Genomic DNA, 10,288 nt, shown 5'->3' on the forward strand with positions numbered 1-10,288 from the left:
AAAAGAAGTTGAAAGCAGCAAGGGATATATGCTGAAGACATTGATAAGAAGGACTAATGAGCATGGTTCCTTAAGGCAAGCTCCTACTAAGATTAATGCAGATGCAGCCTACCAATGTTTACGAGGAAAAAAAATGGAAAGGATATTAATTAATAGCCGAGATGAAATGAGATAAATTACTAGTAACTCGTTAATTATAATCAACATATGGCATAAAAAAATATTTGTTGTGAGGTAAATTTTCATAAACTTGGTATCCTACATTTTGGGATAGCAATGGCGATTCCCAGCCTGCCATGGGAAGACACTTAAATAACGTGGAGCTAATCCCTTCATGCTGTTTCAAAATCGTTTATAGAATAGACATGGTTAGTGAACGGATCTACATATACATAATTCGAACTATTAAATAGGTCAGTGTCAGGATGATTAGCCCTTTATTCTACATCCAATGTTTTGTTCCGCATTCATCATTTCATCTAGATTACTTTCTTTCTCTTAATGATCTTTCACGATTGAACAGGTCCTTCAAAGACTTCATCAACCGAGTCCAATTTAAACCCAGCCAAGCTTGTTTCTGTCGATTGTCATTAATGGTCGAATAGTTCAAACCCTCCCCACACGCACGAAGAAGAAACTTGGCCTTTGTACTGCTCCAAGTCGAGTCAATAACGACGTCACCAGCCATAGTATCTCAATTGGGATAGACGGAGTCCATCTTCTAACGATGAAGAACTCAATAATGACGAAGAAATTTGGCCTTTGGTCTGTGAAAATTATCCCAAAAATCCTAAATCTATTACACATTTACCAATTTAGTCATAAATTTCTAATCATACCAATTGAATCCTAAATCTTTTCATATTTTGCCAACTAAGTTGACCAATTTTTGCCAAAAATCACCGCGTGGACACCGGCGGTTCTACGTGGCACAACCAGCTATGACATAGACAATTTTTAATAAAATATTAATATTTATTCCCTAAACGTTTATCTTTTTTTTTTCCTTTTTTCTTCTCTTTCCTTCTTTTTCATTTTTTTCTTATACTTTTCTTCTTTCTTTTGTCATTTTTCTTTCCACTAGCCATCGCTGCACCTTGTCAATGACTAGTGAAAGTCGCCGGCCTCAAGCAAGGGTTGCCTTGGTTTGGGAGGGAGGGAGGGAAGGGCTGTGCTCATCGGCCCTCATCGGCCCCTAGTGAGGGTCTCCCTCACATGGCTGAGGTGGGCAGCCCTTGCCTAGGCAGCCGAGGACAACCGACATCCTCCCCTGATTTGGTGAGGGCGGCCCTCATCTAAGGTCAGCAACCTTTGGCAATCATGCCCAGCAGTGGCGGTGGAGGGAAAAAGGTAAAAGGAAATATTAAAAATAAAATAAAATAAAATAAAATATTGAAGAAAAGAGAAAAAAATTAAAAATTATTAAAAATATTTAAAATAATATTAAGAATTGTCCACATTAATATTAGTTGTGCCACATAGATAGCAAGCATCCATGTCGACTATGCCACGCTGACCAGATAAACTCAATTGGCAAAACATGAAAAAATTTAGGATTTAATTGACAAAATTAAAAGGTCTAGAACTTATTGCCTGCAATAAATTTAGGACTTTTTTTTTGACAATTTTCCATATTCATTCCGTATGCATGCATTTTTAAAATATAATTTCTTTAAGAATATCTCATGCATGCCAAGAAGTAGAAATGCTTTCTTTAACTCTTACAACTGAATCCAGAAGCATACAAAAATCGGATCAACTTCACCAAATACAAAAGAGAAAAAGGGCATAAGAAAGGCGAAAATTGTCCAAAAAACCCTACATCTATTGTACGGTGGTTAATTCAATCTTAAACCTTTTACTTATACCATTTGGTCCTAAATAGTTTAACAATTTCATTTTCACTTCACTTTCACCAAGTGGGGTAATTTTCACACTTATCTTACGTGATGTAATAAAAATCCATCCCTCGGCACTATGTTGACCCCACTAACATTGTCTTCTGTGTCTTATCATGTTAACGAGTTCTCTCAACATACTTGTTAAGTATATTTTATTATAAGAAATTCTTGCCTTCCAAAGCATTCGTTACACCTACTATGAAAAAGTTCAGTGCATTGAAATTGTAAGTCTTTATTATCCTCTTAAAAGATTTGTGTAATAAGGACACTATTTAGCAACGAGAAAGGGTTAGCTTCTGTGGGACAACGGTACAACGCTATCACCTGGACATGGGGCACGCTTCTTTTGGTGGTTAAGATTAACCAAATTGAATGCAGGTAGCAACAATAGTCATTTTTTGGCCAAAGAAAATAACAGAAATACACATAATAAAGAGAGAAAAATGATGGGGGTCTTGTGGTTGTGCAATCAAATCCTTTCTTGCACTGCCTTTTAAGTTGACAATTGCCCTTCTTCCACCCTCTGTGCATGGTCCCCTACAATGAGCACCTTTGAAACCTTATCATCGTATCCGTCACCAAGAATATTTTGCTCATGTGAATCTCTAAATTTGGTGGTTTTACGAATCAATCAGAACTGAATCAGCATACCAGCCAAAAAAACAGAAAAAGAAGAAGAAGAAATTAAACCGGATGCATGTATGGATGGATCTTGTACATATCCATGAACAAGTCAAGGTCCTTGTCGAGTACACACTTCAATGGTCAAGGAGTCAAGGCCTTTAAGGTCTAGCGCGTTGATTGTACAACCATCACACAGTAGAATAGACATGTACCAACTCAAGAACTCAAGGTCTATTAGGGTTTCATGCCTTTTGATTGGTGCATCAATACGCGTTATACCGGTTCCTGGGAAGTCATGGTCTTTGTGGACTTTTACTGGTGATGTTTGGCTCAAAAAATTTCCAACTCATCGTAACAGAAGGTTCATGGAGCAATTTCCACCATTTATTTTCCTTTTTTTGGGCTATCATGCCTTCAACCTATGATGGTGACAACCTTGTTGTCAGTCCTTAATGCTTGGTTATACAATTTCCATTCTCATATGATTTGGTGAGCATAGGTATATAACAATAGCTAATATGCTAAGATTGATTTACAAAGTTGCCATTTTGAATGAGTCGGCAAACTCTTACCGGCAGTTGAGCAAGAGCCACCTATTTAAACCCCTCTTTCTAGTCTATACTATCATGTAACATATGAATTTCGTGAACCAATTTTAATAAATATGGCACTATTCATGCAAAAATTGCAATAATCTCTTTTAGACAAATCAGCCATATTTGTAAAACCCCTGAAGTTGGCTAGTGCAATCATTAGGCGTGCTAAAATTGATTTACAAACTTGGTATATAAACAAATAAGGTAAGTTGCAACCGAGCTTTTAAATAGGTGAACTATATTCAACACTCAATAATATTCTGTCACATCATTCGATTTATCGATTTTGTGAACCGTTCTTTGTATACGATTATTTTTCTTCCTCAATTTGGTAGCTTCTAGGGATTTTTTTTTTTTTTTTTTTTTGTCGAAAAGGAAGATTGTATTCAGGTTATAGAACACTTACAATCCAAGGCTATAGAATGAGCATAAACCAGATCTAGTAGATAAAAAGGAGGGGAAACAATCCAGTCGTGGGTCAAGGCTGCACTACCATGGGCCTTTGTGGCCCAGTCTGCTACCACATTCGCTTCACGCCTACAATGTCGAAGGCGAAGATTAGGGAAATGGGAACACAAATCGGCGGCTTCTGCAAACAGGGCACGATCTTCCCATGTCAGCGATCTGCCATCTCACATAGTTTTGACTAGGGTGAGGCAATTCGATTCGATCAAGAGATGTGCGTTGTTGAAGCCCTGCTGCAGCAAATGGTGAAGAGTGAAGGTAAGCGCCTAGATCTTCGCTTGCAGGGCTAAAGCGGTTAGGAATCGTTTGGAGAAAACATCTGTAAGTTGACTGTGGTGATCACAGCATACACAAGCCATAGATCCTTCGTCTTTGCCAGCCGATAAGCTCCACGATATTGATTTTCAGGATTCCCAGATCTGGTGGCCTCCATAGCTGTTTAGGATTCAAAACAAATTGCCCTGTTCGCATTTGGTTTCAAGTAGATAGCTGAGAGATACAGGTCTGTGCTAAAGCTGCCTCCACTGCAAAGGTTGGATCCAGCTGCTGACGATGGAAAATGAGGCTGTTACGCGCCCTCCAAATCTGCCATAAGACATTGGCAATGGTCTCCAGACCAAGTAAGAGTTTCGGTGTTGTAACCCTCTCTGTGAGCCATGCGTCTATTCTTTGCACTGTGTGAGGCGATGGCTTGATATTGAGTTGAGGGTAAGACCAGACGCCGTGAGTCCACAAACAGAACAAAAATAAATGCTCTAGGGTTTCTAGAGTGTGTTGATGACAGAGGTTGCAAATTGGATTTGTGATAATGTGTTGTTGAAATAGATTTGCTTTTGTTGCTAGTGCATTGTGGCAAACAGACCATAGGAAGGTACGGATTTTGGGGGCTGTTTTCATTGTCCAGATTCTTCGCCATAACATCCTGGGGTTCTAATATGATGTCGAGGCCCTGTTGCTGCTCTAGTTGCTAGCTATATTGGTGAGAGCATGGTGACTGCTTTTCACAGTGTAACAGCCATGTTTTGTGGCCGTCCAAATTAATTGATCATTGGCATAGAGAGGTCTTACTTGAATGGTAAGGATTTTTGCTATGACTCGATCATCGAAAAACTAGTGGAGAAGGGGAATGTTCTAAGTGTGGTGGATTGGATCAATAAGGTCAGCCACTAACATAGGTTCTTCTCTTGATGCAAGTCCATTGAGAATCCTTATAGGTAACCACCTATCTTCACGGATGCTGGTCATTTTCCCATCACCAATTGACCATCTAAGATTAAGTAAAATTGAATCCCTACCAAGCAGAAGGCTCTTCCAACCTTAGGATGGCCGAGTTCCTCTATCTGTAGATCGGAAATCCTTTGAATGAAAATACAAGCCTTTGAAGATTCTACCCCATAACGATAGTGGATGTTGGATTAAATGCCAGGCTTGCTTCCCAAGCATAGCCTTGTTAAATGCTATAAGATCACGAAAACCTAGGCCACCATTATCCTTGCTGCTCTTAAGTGCTTCCCATTTCTGCCAATGAATTCCTGATTTGCTATTATCGGTCCGCCACCAAAACCTAGCGATGCTTTGTTCAATTGATTTGCAAAGAGACAGGGGAAGTTTAAAAATAGACATGGCATACTGTGGGAGTGTTTGTACAATAGACTTAAGTAGAATTTCCTTACCACCCTTTGAGATTAATTTTTCTTTCCATCTCTCCAAGTTTGCATTTACTCTCCCCAAAATCCAAGAAAACATCTCCCGTTTTGAACGCCCCCAGTTAGATGGTATACCCAAATATTTACCATACCGTTGAAGCACTAGTATTCTAAACTCCTGCGCCAAATTTTCCTATAGTCTCAAAGGACAATGTTTACTGAAAAACATTCCAGATTTGTTACAATTAATAGCCTAACCCGTAGCTACACAATACTAATTCAAGATATTAGCGAGGTTCTAGCGGCATTCCTGAATGTTACCATCTAAGAAGAAAATTGCATCATCAGCAAAAAATAGATGGGAGAGGGTAGGACACCATTTGTTTAACTTAATACCCTTGATGTGCCCCATGTTGACAGCTTGGTTAATAAGAATTGATAAGGCATTCACCAGTAAGATGAAAATATATGGGGAGAGAGGATCGCCCTGCCGAAGGCCCTATGACAGATGGAAATAACCTAGTTGCTCGCCATTGAATTTGACACTGAAAGATGTTATAAATTGCATCACCCACTGTACCCATCTTGGATGGAATCCCAACTTGAGTAGAAATCCCATTCAACTCTGTCGTACGCCTTTTGCATATCCGTCTTGAGGATTGCGTTGAAGTTTCGCTTCCATTTTCGAATCTTAATTTGATGAAATACCTCTTGAACAAGTAAAATATTATCTTGAATTTGGCGCCCACTCACAAAAGTAGATTATTCCATATAAATCAGATCAGGTAGCCAAGGTTTCAGACAATTTGGCAAGTACCTTAGAAATAATTTTATATGCGTAATTGGATAGGCTGATTGAGCAGTACTAGTCTAGTTGTTCTAGGTGTGGTATCTTAGGGATCAAAGCAATAATGGTCCTATTGAGAGCAGTGGGCATCACCTCTGACCTACAGAAATCTTGCACTGCTAGAAGAAGATCATCTCGAATGACATCCCAGTGAGTCTGATAAAAAAGGTCATTCAAGCCGTCTGGGCCTGGAGCCTTTGTAGTCCCCACCTGGAAAGTTGCCTTATGAACCTCCTCACAAGTGACCAAAGCTGTTAATTGGTCATTCATCTCTATTGTAACAACTTGTGGGCATTGATCTAGGATAGGTCCGTAGTCGCAATAACCCACTGTTGTATATAATCTTGAAAAGAAGGCGGACGTCATCTCTTGCGAAGTATGAGGGTCACGCACCCAGTTTTGGTTGTCGTCCTGCAACATACTAATTCTATTCATTTGCCTATGTTGAATGGTAATAGCGTGGAAAAATTTTGTGTTCTTATCACCCCATCTCAACCAGTTAATCCTAGAACGCATAACCCAATATCGTTCTTCTTGTTGCCATATTCACCCGATTTCCTCTTACAATTTAGATGCTGCCACTTTATCAAAGTTGCAATGCGGTTGGTTTATGAGATTCTGAAGTTGTTGCAAGGCTGTCACCTTAAGATGGCCCTTCGAAAACTTTGAGCGACTCCACTTAGCCAAAGCTATAGAAATAGCCTTTAATTTAGGCATCAAAGTAGAATCTTGCACTGTTCCGAATTCTATGATTTGGCAATGGTCTCACGGCATTCATGGCCCTAGTTCCAAAAGGCTTCAAAAATAAAAGGCCTGCGTCGTTTTCTATTTGTTACTGAAGTGTTTAATAGTAAGGGACTGTGGTCAGATCCCAAAGCAGGCAATGCAAAAAGTTCAGCTTCAGGAAACATAAAGTGCCAATCCAAAGTGCACATCACCCAATCCAAGCGTTCTTTCACTAAGTCATCCCCTTCACAATTGTTCATCCAAGTAAAAGCACAGCCCTTGTTATCTATTTCCATGAGGGAGCAGTCATTTAGGACGGCTCAAAATGAAAGTAGTCTATAAGGGTCTGCTAACCTCTTTCCTACCTTTTCCCACGGATAGATAATTTCATTAAAATCACCAGCACAAACCCAATGTAAAGTATTAGAGTTGCTTATCTGTCGTAACTCATCCCATAAGATTTGGCATGTTCGATAGGTGGCAAGGGCATGAATACAGGTATGCGCATAGTTTTGACATCCATCACATCCCTGCAAATCATATCAAAAAAGTCCTGCGTAGACCAAACCATACTTAAGGAGATCTGGTCATTCCAAAAAACTGCCATTCCTCCAACTAGCCCTACTGGGTTACTGACATGAGAGCTGAGGAAATATAATTGACGCTGAATACGTTGAAGCACTAGCTCTTGGTTCTTTGTTTCCATCAAAAATACAATGTTAGGCTTTTCCTTGGCCGTTATGGCCTTAAGAGCTTGAACTGTCAGGGAATTGCCCAAACCATAACAGTTCCAGCTAATCAACTTCATTTGTGGGTGGGTGGCTGTTGAGGGCCAGCCACCATAGCCCACTGTCCCGCTTCCTCTGCTGCATAGACTGTTGTGTCCAATAGATGTGCTTCATCGAGATTCTCTTGTGTCATACTCCTCATCTCATGGGGATTATGCTTTTTAAACTTTTTGGCAACACCCACTTTAGGAGTAAATCTTGTACTTTTAAGCTTCTTTGGTTACGGTAAATCCATAGTTTGGGTCTGAATCCCTTTCATTTTTGCTGTTACAGGTATTAGCGCAGTGGTGAGAGAGGTCCCCTGCAGCATTTCATCCTAATGGCATTGCTGATGTGGCGCTGTAGCGATAGGACTAATTGGGATTGCTGGTTTCATCAGGGGCACTACTTCGACATGAGCAGTTGGAGGCAGTAAAGGAACAAGCTGGGTTGAAGAGGGAGGTGTTTTAGGTACAGTTTCTTCAATTTGTGCTGATTTTTCCTGCGGATTATAAAAGGTTAGCCAATAAGGGCTATGTTCTTTGACCTCCGCGCGTAACCATTGGCCATAGGTCATCTTGTCTTTGCCTTCTAGTTTTGCCTCGTCAAAAGGAAAGTCCTTACGATACATTGCATAATGTCATAGCTTGCCACAAGAATAGCAGAAATTGGATAGTTTGTTCATAGCGAAAATTTGGCCATAGGATTTATCTATCAATACGAATCGGTTTGCTTTTTGTCTCCAACGACTCGTAAGTTTATTTCTACCCTTGCTCTCCTAGCTCTAAGTGTTGCGCCCTCTTTGGTGTCTACCTTCACTTATAAAACTCGACCAACATGTTTAACTGCTTTGCTAATCATTTGCTCTGTACACCACTCCAAAGGCAAGCCGAAAACTTGTACCCAGAATGTGCAGCTAGAAAAATCATAACAATATAGTGGTGTATTGGGTATCCATGACTTGAAAAAAGCCAAGGCCCACCTGCTAGGACTCGCTGTTTTTATGCATCTAATTGAAATTTCGCTACATACAGGCCTGCTTCTCTTTGGGATATCTCAACTTGGTCAGTTCGCCAAGCTCGCTTCAAGGTACTTTGAAAAGCTTGGAAATTAATAGAGGGATTGGATAGGATTTTACCTACTATCATTAAGCGGCATTCCTCCAATTTTTTAGGTGGGGGCTCATCATCCCAGACTTCAATTTCTTGTTCAGAACAAAGACGGCCCAACCTGTTACAGAGGGCAGCTAGTCGTGAAGATTCCTCTTAGTCATCTGGGTCCATGTGGACAAGCAAACATGGCAACATATGGCAGTATATAGAGAGTAAGTGCCAAGCTGTGAAACCCAAAATGTCCAAAATAGAGAGATGTGTATTGTAGAAGGGAACGCAAAATTTGGCAATTTAATCCATGCAGAAGCTCAAGTTGGGAGAGACTGAATTGTGGCACTACTAAACTAGGTGGAAAGGGAATCTAAGACATGCGATGACCGGTCAGGGCAAAGATGGATGAAAGCATGGGTACGGGAGCTTCGACGGATTCCCATACGACTTCGGGGGAAACCATGGAAATTGAGAAAAACCAGAGATGACCACATTGACAGGGATTGATAGAATTGCAAAGACAGTGAGAATTATAGTGGACAGTAAGGAGAAGGGATGTTAACAGGGTTGTTAGGGTTTGAGGTAAAACGAAACTACCATTGAGGTAGAGGATGCTCTACATTTCGAGAGAGAGAGGGAGAGCTTTTAAATGGAGCTATAGTGGTTTTTGCTTCTAGGGAACTTAATCGGTTGTTTTTTTAGGAGAATTTCAATGAAACAACTTGCTACCGTTAAATTTTATTTTATTGCACACTTGCCACTACATCCTCCCTAGAATTTGATGCGTCCCTTGGATCACGAAAATACGTTTCGCGCTCGCTGCCTTTGGGTTTGTGGCATCCCAAAATTCAAAGTCAAATTATAAGGTGTGTTAAAGTCACTAATTGGGTAATGAAATTACCTATGGTTTATGCTTTAGCCATTAGTCTCTTTTTAAGATTAGATGATTTGTGCATATGTTTGTGAGATTTTAAATTAGATGGATTAATGATGATAATCTAAGCTTGGCCATGCACTATATATAAATTAAATAAAAATGTCACAAGACTTTGGCCATGTTGAAAATTAAAATTTAAAAACTTATAGAAGAAATTAAAAAAAAAAAGGGGGGGTAAAAATTTGATTAGGGCCTTAAGCCCAAGAGTGGAACTTTAATGGGCCAAGTTGGCTGGCCCATTGAAGCCCACAAGTGGGCTGTCGACCAGCCCAAGAGGAGGCCCAAGAAGTGGCCGGATGGCCCAAAAGCCCAAGCCCATTATGCATGCAATGAGACAAGTGGCACAAAGGAGGATGCCATGCATTGGCTAATTTGAAGGCAAACAATCATTACTAATGATGAGGTTTAGGGGGGATAAAAGGGAAGAGAGAGAGAGAGAGGGGTGGCCGGTTCATTCGCCCAAAGAGAGAGAGAGAGAGAGAGAGAGAGAGATTGTGCGAGAGAGAGGGAGAGCGGCCAAGAGGGAGGAGGAGCCGAGGAGGAGCCGCCGTCCGACCGCCGTGTTCGCCGCCGTGTACCACCGTTCGTGTGGTCTAGAGGCAAGTTGGGGGTCCTTTGCTGCTCTTGCATGTGTGTTTGTTACATGTATGGTTGATATAGTGTCGAATTTGGGTGA

Source organism: Eucalyptus grandis, chromosome 3, assembly GCF_016545825.1.
Source record: "Eucalyptus grandis isolate ANBG69807.140 chromosome 3, ASM1654582v1, whole genome shotgun sequence".
Lineage (NCBI taxonomy): Eukaryota > Viridiplantae > Streptophyta > Magnoliopsida > Myrtales > Myrtaceae > Eucalyptus > Eucalyptus grandis.